This window comes from Peromyscus eremicus, chromosome 6, assembly GCF_949786415.1.
Source record: "Peromyscus eremicus chromosome 6, PerEre_H2_v1, whole genome shotgun sequence".
NCBI classification, from domain to species: Eukaryota; Metazoa; Chordata; class Mammalia; order Rodentia; family Cricetidae; genus Peromyscus; species Peromyscus eremicus.
Window position 1 is genome coordinate 108,782,623 of NC_081421.1, and position 13,865 is coordinate 108,796,487.

Here is a 13,865-nt window from a genome sequence, read left to right on the forward strand (position 1 = left end):
CTGCCCTCTCAACCTAGGAGAAAGAGATCTCTCCAGTGCAAATTAGAGCTGGACGCTCACACCACTTGCCTCGGTCACTCGATTATGGTTCTTCATTGGTTTTCTATCCGTGCCAGATGAAGCACAAGTTCCTCACACTGGAATCAATGCCACAGTGTCCACAATCAAACCCACTGTTTAGACAGATAGGATACAGCTACTGTTCATCTCACGGGTGGGAATGAGACCTCTACCACAATCTGAGTCAAATGTGAAGCAAGCTTGATAGGGTGCACCCAAGAGCCGGCCAGTGACTGCCTCCTAAGTCATGTTAAAGAGAGCAGCCCCAAAGGCATTTCTTGGGCCCCTTTTAAGGAGTAAAATCATGAGTAGTTGCAAAGCAGGTTTGCAGATGAGGGACAACGGGGCAAAAAGGAAATACAGAAAAATCTCAAAACAAACAAAACAAAACAAAAACCAAACCTACCATGTGGTCGCCAAGTGATTAGGGAGGGCCAGGAAGGGTGAAAATATTCATAGAACCAAGTTAGGGTCATGGGTTGGGGTAGGTCAGGCTCCAGGAAGCAGACTTAAAAACAGCAACTCAGCTCTTATAGTAAATGGAAACTTATTTTTAACAATACAGCATAATGGCTCCTGCCTTGAAAATGTAGTTAGGTAGGTTCCTTACTATGTCTACAGGCTAGGATGATTGGATCTAATAATATTTCACGGTTAAGTGAAAGCTTCTCTGGCCTCACCTGTAGGCATCCTCTGGCAGGCATGAATCGTAATCTAATTAACCTTTATCAATAAAAAACCAGAGTCAGATATCAGGGTACAAACCTGAACGATTAGAGAAGCAGGGAGCAGCCACCTGTTCCCTCCTATCTCTTCTGTCCCTTCATCCAAAAGGGCCGAGAGCCTCTCTCAACCCTGCCTTACTACTACTTCCTGTCTCCTCTCTGGCTACAGTCCTCCAAACCTCTATGGTTAATTTTGGTCAGCTACTGGCTAGCTCTACCCTCTGACCCCAAGCGAGTTTTATTTGTCAGAACACGATCAAAATATCACACAACACAGGCATGTACAATCTGTGGCTGAACTTAGCTGAAGACAGTGGTCCAACACAAAATAATAAACTCATACACTTCTTTTTAAAATCATGAATTTTTTGGTAACTTGATTGCGTTGTTTTCAAGTGTGAACTTCATAGTTGACAATGTTATCTGACCAAAAGGTAGATGTAGTAAATCATACCTTAAATGTAGGGGAAAGCTTCTTGGCTTTCCTAAACTCATCACTGGCCTGATGATTTTTCTGCTCATCTTTCTTGCTTTACAGTTGATGATGGTTCCTTCAATTCTTCTCTAGGTTGCTCATGGGGAACTGCTTACTCTCCACATTCCCACGTACCCACTGCAAAGGGCCGTCACAGAACACTTGGGCATCAGGTGATCATTATGTGACAGCTGGTATGTGAAAGTATCATTCCTTTGCCTCTGCTGGACATAAAACACTTAATTTATTGAACAAAACTCAGTGGATTGAAACTATGAAGCTTTGCAAATATTTTTAAGTATTAAACTGTTTTTGGTTTTCATAGGCACAGCTGAACCCCAGAATTTTAGAGAGATTTGAGCCTGATCAATATTATTCATCTGTTAATAAATATGATTTGAGACATGAAGAGTTATGTAAATAAACAGCTTTGAGAATTAAAGGAAAGATTGAACCAAAGGATAATAATTTTTGTCACAATAGTTCTATCACAGTAAATAATGATGTATGTAAAGAATTTCTGGAGTTGTATCATGGGAGAAAAACCCTTTATAATATTAATATAAATATTACAAACTTTCATTTGCAAGTTTTCACAATATGCAAAAATTGCTTTCTCCTGAATCTTTTCAACATAAGTATTTTCATAGATGAAGAAGAGAGATTTCACCCTCACTCCTACCCAACCAACCAAAAGAAAGACATGAGAAAATTGTAAGCAATCTGTATTAGTTTAGATTTTTAAAAAATTCTTAGGGATGAGGATCTGGCTCATTTGGTAAAGTGCCCACCGACCATGCATGAAGCCGTGGGTTTGCACTTCAACAAATAAAAACCCGTAGGCCATGGCTTCCCCATGGTCAGTGGCCTACAGCTCGTAAAGTGGAGGCAGGAAGATCAAGAGTTCAAGACCATCCTCGGCTACACAGAAAGTTCAAGTCTGGCTTGGAATATATGAGACACTGTCTAAAAAAATTCCCAATCATATTTATAGCAACCCACCTATAAAACTTTCTATGGTAGAAGAACAGACATTTATAGTCAGCTGCTGACAGAGGTGGTGGAACTTACTCCTGCAAGGATAGAATGTGCCCAACAAAGTACATGCTAGTGGAGAGTCGCCAAGCCTGCTGACAAGCAATGGCTTATAGCTGATCACAGATTGCATGGGGCTCCCAGAAAAGACAGCCAGAGAGGAAGACAGAGAACACTGTCATCTTGGGGGCCAAGTCTCATCATGCTTCAGACCAGGAGACAGCTCCACATAGTTTATAAATAGCAACAGCAGCAACAGGATGGTTAGCTTAACTGAGGTGGTCAATGTGGGGCACCTCTCCTTGATGCTCTGCCTGTGGAGGGCTGTTACAAACCAAGCCTTGCTGTGGCTTTCTCCTCTTTCCTTGAAATGATAATCACAACTATAGACCATCTTTCTCCCCAGTTATGTGCTGGGAGCTACCCAAGAACACTGAGGACACCATGCATCACTGCTCTGTTGGGTGGTGAGGGTGAGGAGTGCGGTGGTGGTGGTGGTGGTGGTCCTGGTCTGATTGTTGGGGCTGTGTGGGGAGGATGTGGTCAGGAGGCCATGACTTCCTCATGATCAGTGGCTTACAGTGAATACAGCGTTTCTCTCTTCTCTTTATTTCCTTTTTCATGGTTTCAGAGTTGTATGTCTTGTCACAGGAATCACGGTGATCTCCCTAAATTCAATTGCGTGTTTTATACACTTCTTTCCATATCCATGTGGGACGCAAACATCCTGGTTTTCGTTTTATGTTCACATGGAGTTCTTCATGCACTTGTCACACTGTCTTTTTTGGTTTTTATTCATTGTTATTGGGCTGATATCTAATGGCTATCTCCAGGCTTTGATCATGAATGAACTTTTTTTTCTAGTTTTTTTTCCCTCCCATCTGTTCTTTGCTTACCCCAATGGGGGTGATGACAATGTGTGCTGTTTAGTAACCATTTACGAAGCATTTATTCTATGCCACTCCCATAGTGATGAATTAACCTGTGCTATTCATTTACTGGCATTGGATTTTTATTCTCATGTGAGTCACTGTTCTATGAATTACCGTCCTCATCTTTTAGACAAGCTGATGGTGAGACAATACGACTTTATTGGTACAACTTGGGATGACCAAAGCCGATCTTCCAGTGGTGTTATGTTTAACTCTGAAGCTCAAGCCCCCTCTTCCTTGACAGCTTATGCTGCACGTGGTTTCATGAGGTTCTCCACCGTTATTTCTCTGAATTCTTCTTACTGTGTGGAATTCATTCACTTTTATTTCAATGTATCCTGTGTATTAGACAAATGCTATGGTATGGTTCTCCTAAATTTGCCTTTCTGTTCCAAGACATCCGGAGTTTAAAAACACTTAGCATTCCTAGAGTATTCTCAGCATATTTCCTTTGAGCCTTTAGAGGAAAACAAAGTATCTGGTAACTTTCTCCAAACTTTCCATGTTTTAGATCGTTTCTATAATTCTCAAGGCTGATTCTATAATTCTGAAGTTTGTCCTATTTTCTAATCATATAATCTTTATGCCACAGAAATACCATTTTTAATGTCCTTGAACTGACCTCCCATTTCAAGTCTATGAGTGATTCAGTATGGAAAGCTTTGGGTTGTTCTCACTAGATTATCAAGAGGGACACTTAGGACTTCTTTTCTGGGACCCAAAGTGTGATTTTACCATGATGTTTTGAGAACAGGCAACTTGAAGAAATAATGTTTTAAAATGTCTTCATATCTATGTCAGGAAGAACTTGGGCTTGCCAATTAATTAAATCAAAAGCTTTAATTAAGGAAAGTCCAGACTCACCAGAAAGAAGGGGGCTGCCCTACAAGAGAACACATTAGCTACTTTTCTTTTTACATCAACAAAATCCCTGAGAAAAATAACTCAAGGAAGGAGGAGATTATTTTCGCTCCCAGTTTGATTGTGCAGTTCATGACAGCGGCAGGAGCTTGAGGCAGCTGGTCACATAGCAGCCTGTCAGGAATGGGAGAGGGGTAAATGCTTAGCTCCCTTTCTCCTTTCATTGAGGCCCGTGAATCATGCCACCTACATTTAGGGTGGGTTGTCCTGCCTTAACTAACCTGATCTAGAGAAATCCCTTAGAGCTATCCCCAGAGGTGATTCCTGACCTGGTCTGTCACAGGAAGAGGGGAGAATTCAGATGATGACAGGAGGAAAGGCCATCAGGAGAAGCAGACGCACTGGAGCATGCAGCAGGAAGGTCTCAAGGCTCCATATGGAGCCCACACTCGAGCGGTCTGCTATCCCTTCAGTAATCAACAAATTAGTTCAGTGCACCTCTAGGAAGCTGCTGGAACCAGTGACTGTATTGAGCTCCCTGAGATCTGAAGGTTTCCTTACCACCGCAGCCATGGAGTCACATAGTCACAATCCGCACAGAGGAGATGGCAGTGCCTGTGAGTCCACTTTATCACGGATAGAGCTCTTGACATCTCCCTGAAATACCGATTCTCTCTGTCTTCTCCTTTTCACTCATTTCCTCCCTGACTCTTCAGTCCCTCTCTTCCTCCCTCCCTCTTCTCTTCCCTTTCTTCCTCTTCCTCTCTCTTCCTCTTTCTTTCCCTTGTTTCCTCTTCCTCTTCCTCCTCTCTCTTCTGTGGCTTTGACACACAGTATTCATGGGATCTTGAGTATATATCATTTGTAAAATGAAGGCATCGTTAATACCTACTTTTTGACCTGCTTTGAATCAAATAAGATGTATATAAGTGCTTAGCAGTTTATCTGGCATGTTGCACGTATTTTAATCTAAGTTTATATTTGAAGGAAGCATGACTTACATTTAGGTAAGCATGTGTCATAAATATTCAACACATAAATATGTGTTCTCTTGTTGTTGTTTTTTTTAATTAAATGTATTTGTTTATGGTTTTCAAGACAGGATTTCTGTGTGTGGCCCTAGCTGTCCTGGAACTCCCTCTGCAGAACAAGCTGGCCTTGAACTCATCTGTCTGGCACTGCCTCGATTGCTGGGATTAAAGGCGTGCACCACAGCCTCCTATCCCCTGTTTTAACTACCATATGAAGTAAGAGATTTCATTGACACCTTTCGTTCTCACACAAATATCATAGTTTGTGTTTGTTTGTTCCCCTCTGTCTTCTTCCCTCCAGACACCCCTACACTGTCTTCTCTCCTCCACATGCCCCTACACTGTCTTCTCTCCTCCACACACCCCTACACCACCTTCTCTCCTCCACACACCCCTACACTGCCTCCTCTCCTCCACACGCCTCCTTTCTCCTCTTCTTCCCCCAAATCCTCTCCCATTCCGGTTTCAAGTCACATATATCCCATTACTCTATCTTGCCCCCCCCCCCCTTTGTGTGGAGGTGGGCAGTACTCACGCGCGTGTCTGTGGAAGAACTGACTTTGCCCATCTTCTAGTGTTAGGCATTTATAGCCTTTTTCCTCTAAATTTTCATTGTTACAAATAGTTATAGCAAATATTCTTATAGGTATGTATTTAAGACTGCTTGTGTGTGTGTGTGCACACGTGCGCACGTATGCACGCGAGCGCTGGTTCACATGTGCCATGGCAGATTCATGGAGATCAGAGAAGAACTTTTAGAAACTGGTTCTCTCTTCCCGCCGTGGGTTCCGGAGACTGAACTTGGGTTTTCAGACCGTGAGACAAGGGCTTTCACACACCAAACTGTCTTGCTGGTCCAAATAGATGCACCTTTGCAACAAGTCAGCTCGTTTTTTTCTCTTAACTTTCAAGATACACTGTTTGTCCATCTCAGGACATGTTTTAACACCTTGAATTCATGTTTTTAAATTGTTCCCTACGAAGATTGAACACGACACCAAGGTAGGTGTCTTTTGACGTTTAGAAAACATGTCTGTGTGTGTCTCCTTCGCCTCTCTCAGCAGTGAAATGACTCCCAGCAAGGTTCAGTCCTGTGAATTAGAGAAGCTGAGCTTGGACCAAAAAGCCTGACATTTGCTTTTCTAGACAGTGAAGTCTGAGAGAAGCGGGGAAGGAGGTTCTCAGTTTACCCCTGTCTTCATGACGGATGGCTGACTGTCATGATTTCCATATCCACAAACCCTGTCCTTTCTTTGGAAAGCATTTTACTTGGTTCTAATTTGGAAGATCCTTTTAATTGGCTGATACCCTTACATCATTACTTTATATCCCTAGCTGAAAATGACATTAAAAAAAATCCATTACCCTGAAAATCCCTCCGGTCTTGAGATTAGTTCCCACCCCCGAGTGGATCATCCCTGCTGTGACTTCCTTAGGGATTACTCATAGGAGCAGAACAGTCACTCTCTGCATGGAAAGACTGAGAGCCACTGGGCCACAGAACTTAATTAGAAACAACTGCAAATGCTACTAGCGACCGATGCAGGTTAGCTGAGCCCTCCCCGAGACCATTCTCCTGGCCTGTCTACAACTGCGAAGACTTTCTTTCACATCTCTTACACCTAGGGGACCAGAAAGGGGAATAAAGACCAAGGAAGAAAACAGTCAGCCCTCTTGCTACATCCCTGCTGCCCTACTTAGAAAGAGAGCAACACGTATACTTTCTCTGATAGGCGTTCATGACCGTCTCTCCAGATTAGAGCTCCATGCTATGGTAATTATCATCCACAGTTAATTTAGCTGACCTATGTCAAACTGATGCAGGAGCATATTGAACTGTAAACCAATGATAGTAAATTGGTCATTTGTTTAGATGTTTTAAGTAAATTCCTATATTAAAATTTTTTATGGTTTATGAAGTGGCACAATAGTATTAACCTTTAAAAAATCTGTGTGTGAATATGTGACACATGTGTGTGCACATGTACACAATCATAGGTGTGAGTAGGGGTGCACATATGCTGCCAACTAAGAGTGTGGGGAGGTCAGAGGGCAACTTTGGGTGTGGCTCCTTACCTTCCCCTTGTTTGAGACATGGTCTTTTGTTGTTGACCACTGTGTTTGCCAAGCTAGCTAGCTTTCAAGCTTCTGGGGATTCCCTGTCATAACCTCCCATCTTGCCTCTGGACTACTGGGATTACAGACGCACACTGCTACTGTACATAACTTTACATAGGTTCTGGGTATTTAAACCCAGGTCCCCACTCCTGAATTGCAAGCAATTTCCCATTGACACATCTCCCCAGCTCCACTATTAACATTCTTAACAAATCTGGTTAAAGTATCTCTGATGGACTCAGTTCATTTATGTTAGAAAAGTTCATGTCTCTCATAAGAGCTTAACATCTAGGATAAAAGAAAAAAATACACAGAACTAGAGTAAAGCAGACAGTGGTAGTTGCAACTGGAGACATGTAGCCTGTGGATTAAGTAATTTTAGAGAGACAATACCCAGGAGAGTTTGCTATAGGGAGAGGTGCTCCAAATAGGTATGTAGCTGCTGAGACAAAAAGTGAGGCACGCACAGACTTTATTGACTACCCAAGGGAGGCCTTACCCCCTCTGAGGAGTGGGTTGGGGTGGGGAGAGGTGGGTGGTGGTGGCAGAAGGGGAGGAAGGGGAAACTGGGGATGTTATGTAAAATGAAAAATAAAAATATAAATAAAAAAGTGAGGCACACAATGAGGGAGTGTTCAAAGCTGTTCGCTTATGAAAGTGTGATGGTGGTGAGGTGCTGTGATGATTTCAGTGAGAATGGCCTCCATAGGCTCACATATTTGAAAACTTGGTCTTCAGTTTATGGAACTGTTTGGGAAGGATTAGGAGGTGTGGCCTTGTTGGAGGAGGTCTGTCACTGGGGGCAGGCTTTGAGATTTCAAAAGCTCATACCATAGCTCTTTCTTTGCCTCAGGCTTGTGGATCAAGGTGTGAGCATTCAGCCCAGTGCTTGGCTGTAGATCTCTGTATCTGCTTCCATCAGTTATTGAATAGAGTATCTCTGATAACAAGTAGGGTAGTCACAATCTGATTACAGGAGATGGCCAGTTCAAGCACCCTTTCCACTATTGCTAGGAGTTTTAGCTGGGGTTATCCTTGTGGAGTCTCCTGAAGATAGGGAGGAAGGATTGTACAAGCAGGGAGAGGGGTCATGATGGAGGAACCCACAGAGATAGTTGAGCTGAGCTCATGGGAGTTCATGGTCTCTGGACCAACAGTTAGGGAGCCTCCATGGGACTGACCTAGGCCCTCTGCATGTTTGTGACAGTTGTATAGCTTGGTATCTTTGTAAGGCTCCTAGCAGTGAGATCAGGGGCTGTCCCTGCCACTTAGCTGGCTTTTGGGAACCTGTTCCCCATGCTGGATTACCTTACCCAGACTTGACTCAAGGGGAGGAGCTTGGTCCTGCCTCAACTTGATGTGCCATGCTTTGTTCAAGCCCTTGGGAGACCTTCCCCTTTCTGAATGGAAACAGAGGAAGGTGGTAGGTGGGAAACAAGGGGGGCGGGACCAGGAGGGAGTGGAGAGGGAGGGGAAACTACCATCAGTATGTAAAATAAATGAAAAAAATGTTATTTAAATAAAATAAAATAAAAACAAAAAAGATGTGAGCATTCACTTACTGCTCCCGCTCCATACCTACCTGCCTGCTTCCAGGCTTTCTGCCATGATGGTCATGGGCTCTAAACCTTAGGAACTGTGAGCCCCAAATAAAACTGTTTCTCCTATAAGTTGCCTTTGTCATGGTGTCTTATCACTAGAACAAAAAGGTAATTAAGGCAGAAGTTGGTACCAGAGGGTGGACTATTGTTGTGACAGGCAGACCTGGCCATGCTGGGTGTTTTGTTTTTAGGAATGTGGAAGACTTTGGAGGTTTGGATTAGAAAAGCAAATTGGACTCTGTGAGCAAGTCTTGATGGGCTTTCCTAGTAGGAGCTTGAATAACAGTGGTGCTGAGAGCAATGTGGACTATGCAGGCCCAGCTCAGGTGGTGTCACATAGAAACAATATTAGCAACTGGGCTAGAGACTATTCTTGTAATATTTTTGGCAAAGAATGTGGTTGCTTTTTACCCTTGTCCAAAGAATCTGCCCGAGGCCAAAGTCAAAAGTTTTGGATTATTTTGTTAGCAGAGGAGATTTTAAGACAGCCTAATACTGACTCTGTCATGTGGTTATTAGTAATCACTCTTATACAATGGGAATGAGCAAGCATTTTAAAAAAAAAGGTACAAAATGTAGAGTTTGTGGAGAAAAGAGCACCAGGAAATGTAATGTTGGAGCCAAGTCTTTGATTAAAAGAGATAAAGAAAGAGTTGATGTAAAACAGCATAAGGGAAGTATTGCCTTCAGGGCAAGATCCCACCCAACTAATTCTGAAATTTGGGAAATGAAAAGTTCTGAGAGACTTTCTGGTCCTAAAAAGTAAACCAAGCAATGTGTATTCAAATGTAATTCAAGGAAGGGCCAGGCTCCACCTAAAGCTGCCAGTGAAACTTGGCAGTGTTGGCCATGTGGTTCTGGCTTTAGAGTCATGAGAATACAGGGTAAAAGGGCTGTGGAATCTTTCACCACGAAAAAGGAAAGCTGCTGAGACCAAGCATGTGGCAGCATTGTCCCTGCATGGAGGCTCAGAGAGACCACTGCATGAAGCTGTGAAAGAAAGACTATGGGGACTTTTGAAGTTGAACAAAATGCATTTTGATTATGATATGGCCAGGAGTCTATAGGGTCCAGGGAGTGGAATGAGATAATATGAATGAGAATGTCATCATAGGCTCATATGTTTGAATGCTTGGTTGCCCTGTTGGAACTGTTTGGGAAGTATTAAGAGGTACAGTTTTCTTAGAAAAGGTGTGTCGTTGGGGGTGGCCTGTGAAATGTCAAGAGCTTATGCCATCCCCAATTAGCTCTTTCTTTGACTCACACTTGTGGATAACATGTAAGCTCTCAGCTATGGCTCCAGTGCTATACCTGCTTCCTACTGACGTACTCCCACCATAATGGTCTAACTCTTTGGAACCATGAGCCCAAAATTAAACTCTTTCTTTTACAAGTTGCCTTAGTCATGGTGTCTTATGTCATCGATAAAAAAATAGCTAAGACAGAAGTAGTTAAAAAGACATACAAGCCCAAACATGGGCATATAGAATATCAGCTTTGTTAGGACCCTGAGTCTGAGATTGCTCACAGCTTCTGCATTTGATTAGAGGCACAAGCGACTCCAGAATGACAGTGAAGTGACCTGGGTGAGATCACACAGTTGGTTAAGGAGCAGAATAAATGTAACGCGTGAGCTGTAACTGTGAGCCACAGTAAACCCTTCCATACCTGCGTTTCTTTTGTATGGTATTTGCCAGAGAAATGAGAAAGCTAATATCAACCCATTTCCCAGAATCAACCAATATTTACTCTTCTCAAATCTTAAATGCTTGTTAGTTTTCTGCATTGTGGAAATGGAATTATAACACATGGTCTCCTTTCTGCATGGCTTCTTCTACTTAATATATTCACTGTTGTTTCTATATAAGATTCCATTGCCTGCAGCCTACAACTTATCTATTATACTGCTAATGGACATTTGGACAATCTTCCAGGTTTGGGGACATGCAGACATTTTGTTTGTAATGACATAGCTAAATCCAAGGATGTTCCTGAGATGTAGCAGCTCAGCTACAATAGAATACTAAACGTTCCCTGGAGTACTTGAACCGACTTACACTTCAACCTGTTATTTTCTACAACCTTGTCAGCACTTGGTATTGTCTGTTACATTTTAGTCATGATGAATGTGTTAGTACGCGAATCATGATTCTAATTGTTTCCTGAAGAATAAGAAATTGTAGTGCTTTTCATATGTCTATTAACCATTCATATACTGGTAGGAAGTACCAATGTATAATTTTTTAAATTAAAATTTAAAATTTTTTAAATTAAAAAATCTGGGATTGTTTTAAAGCTCCCTTATGGAACTGGAAGGAAGTCACTTGGAAAGTTGGTTCCAATAGAGGTCATTTGATTTTGGTTTCTTTTCCACTTACTGAAGTTGTCAGAAGGCTATTGGGTACAGTCACATTCGTCTCAAGCAAAGCTAGCTACTCAGCATGATTTTCCTTTGATTTTTTTTTAGCTTGATCTGCTGGGTTTTGTCCACCACTTCTCTGTGTTATCCACTAGCCCCCTCTTATTCTCTGTTCTGGGGATTGGAGGATAGAACAGAAACAAGTCATTTAAAGCATCATTTTTTGGTTTCTCTGTGTACTTCGATCATATGATCCCATTTGTGAGTCTTAGTGAGCAAAGGTGGGCTTAGAGCCTCAGTCAGAGTAAGTAAGAAAGAGAATGTAACCAGGCTGGGGAGAACTCAGCAGGTAAGAGCGTTTTCTGCTCCTACAGAAAATCCAAGTTTGTTTCCTAGAACCCATATTAGGTGGATCCAATGCCCTATTCTGGCCTCCACAGGCACCATCATGCACAAGGCATACATATATACAGACTCACACATAAACACATAAATAAAAAATAAAGATAAGATGAGAGAGAGAGAGAGAGAGAGAGAGAGAGAGAGAGAGAGAGCGCTTAAATGAATTGAGAATGAGATGAGTCCTGGATCTAGAAACAGAAAGAACTCAACTGTGATGGTTTGAAGGAAATGGCCCCCAAAGGGAGTGACACTATTAGGAGGTGTGGCTTTGTTGGAGGTGTGGCCTTGTTGGAAGACATGTGTTACTGTGGAGGCCGGCTTTGAGGTATTATGTATGTTCAAGCCACACCCAGTATCTCAGACAACTTCCTGTTGCCTGCAAAACAAGATGTAGGTAGGACTCAGCTACTTTTCCAGCACCCCATCTGCCTGCACAGCACCATGTCGCACCATGATAATGATGGACTACACAATGAAAGGTAAGTCACCAAACTGAACGTTTTCCTTTACAAGAGTTGTTGTGCTCATGGTGTCTCTTCACAGTAACAGAAACCCTAAGACATCAGCTCTGTACAAATATGTGTGGGGAGGAATAGGAGTCGTGTGGGAAAGATTCACAGACTATTGGTGTATGAGACTAATAGGAAGTTCCCATTGGAAGAATCTGAGAAAGTTTTCTTTAGAAAGGTTTACTTTTTATTTTCTGGGGAAAAAAATGTACTTCCCTAAGTCAAAACAATATACTACAATGTAATAGGATATTGTAGCCCCTTTTCTCCAATTTATTTACTTTTCATTTTTCCCTTTTTCTTTTTCTTTATTCTTCTCTTATACAATACATCCTGAATATAGCCTCCCCTCCCTCCCCTCCCCCTTGGATCCACTGCTCCTCCATTTCCCTTCTGAAAAGAGCAGGCCTCCCAGTGATATCAACTGAACATGGCATAACAAGATGCAATAAGACTAGGCATAAACTCTCATATCAAGGCTGAATGAGGCAACCCAGTAGGAAGAAGAGTCCCAAGCAGGCAAGAGTCAGATGCCCCCACTTCTACTGTTAGGAGTCCAACAAAAATGCCAAGCTAAACAATCACAGTATGGAAAGGGCCCAGCACAGACCCATGCAGGCTCCATGGTTGCCACTTCAGTCTCTGCGAGCCCCTTTGAGCCCTGCTTAGTTGATTCTGTGGACTGTGTTCTTGTAGAGTCCTTGACTTTTCTGGCTCCTACAATCCTTCCTCCCCGTCTTCTGTGGGATACTGAGAGCGGTTGGCTGTGAGTCTCTGTATCTACTCCCACCAGTTGCTGCAATACGCCTCTCTGATGATGATTGGGCTAGGTACCAATCTATGAGTATAGCAGAATATTATTAAGAATCATTTTATTGACTTTTTTTTGTCAGTCATGTTTGATTTTTACCCTAGGTCTCTGAGCCATCCAGCTTCCAGATCCTGGCCATCCAGGCAGTGTCAGACATGGACTCTCTCTCGTGGCTTGGGCCTCAAGTTAGACCAGTCATTGATTGTCCACTCTCACAAACTTTGAGCTGCCATTGCCCCACACATCTTTCAGGCTGGACAGGTTGTGGGTCAAAGGTTTTGTGGCTGGGTTGGTGTACTAGTCCCACCACTCGGATCTTAGTCTGGTTACAGAAAATGGATGGTTCATGCTCCATATCCTCCATTAATAGGAGTCCTCACTAGGGTGACATAACTGTACCCCATTTTTAAATTGTATTGTTTGGTTTGTTGATGTCTAGTTTCTTGAGTTTTGTATATATTTTTGATATTAGCCCTTTATCAAATGTAGGGTTAGTGAAAATCTTTCCCAATGCTATAGGCTGCCATTTTGTCCTATTGATGGTGTTCTTTGTCCTACTAAAGCTTTTCATTTTCATTAAGTCCCATTTATTAATTACCCATCTTAGTGCTTGCAATATCAGGGTTCTGTTTAGGAAGTTGTCTTCTGTGCCAATGCATTCAAGGCTATTCCCTGCTTTTTCTTCTCTTCAGTATGTCTGGTTTTATGTTAAGGTCTTTGATCTGTTTGAACTTGAGGGTTTTTTTTTGCAGGGTGATACGTATGGATCTATTTGCATTCTTCTGCATGCAAACATCCAACTAGACCAGCACCATTTGTTGAAGATGCTTTCTTTTTCCCATTATGTCTTTCTGGTTTCTTTATTAAAAATCAAGTATCCATAGGTGTGTGGATTTATGTCTGGGTCTTCAATTTGATACCTTTGATCAATGTGTCTGTTTTTATG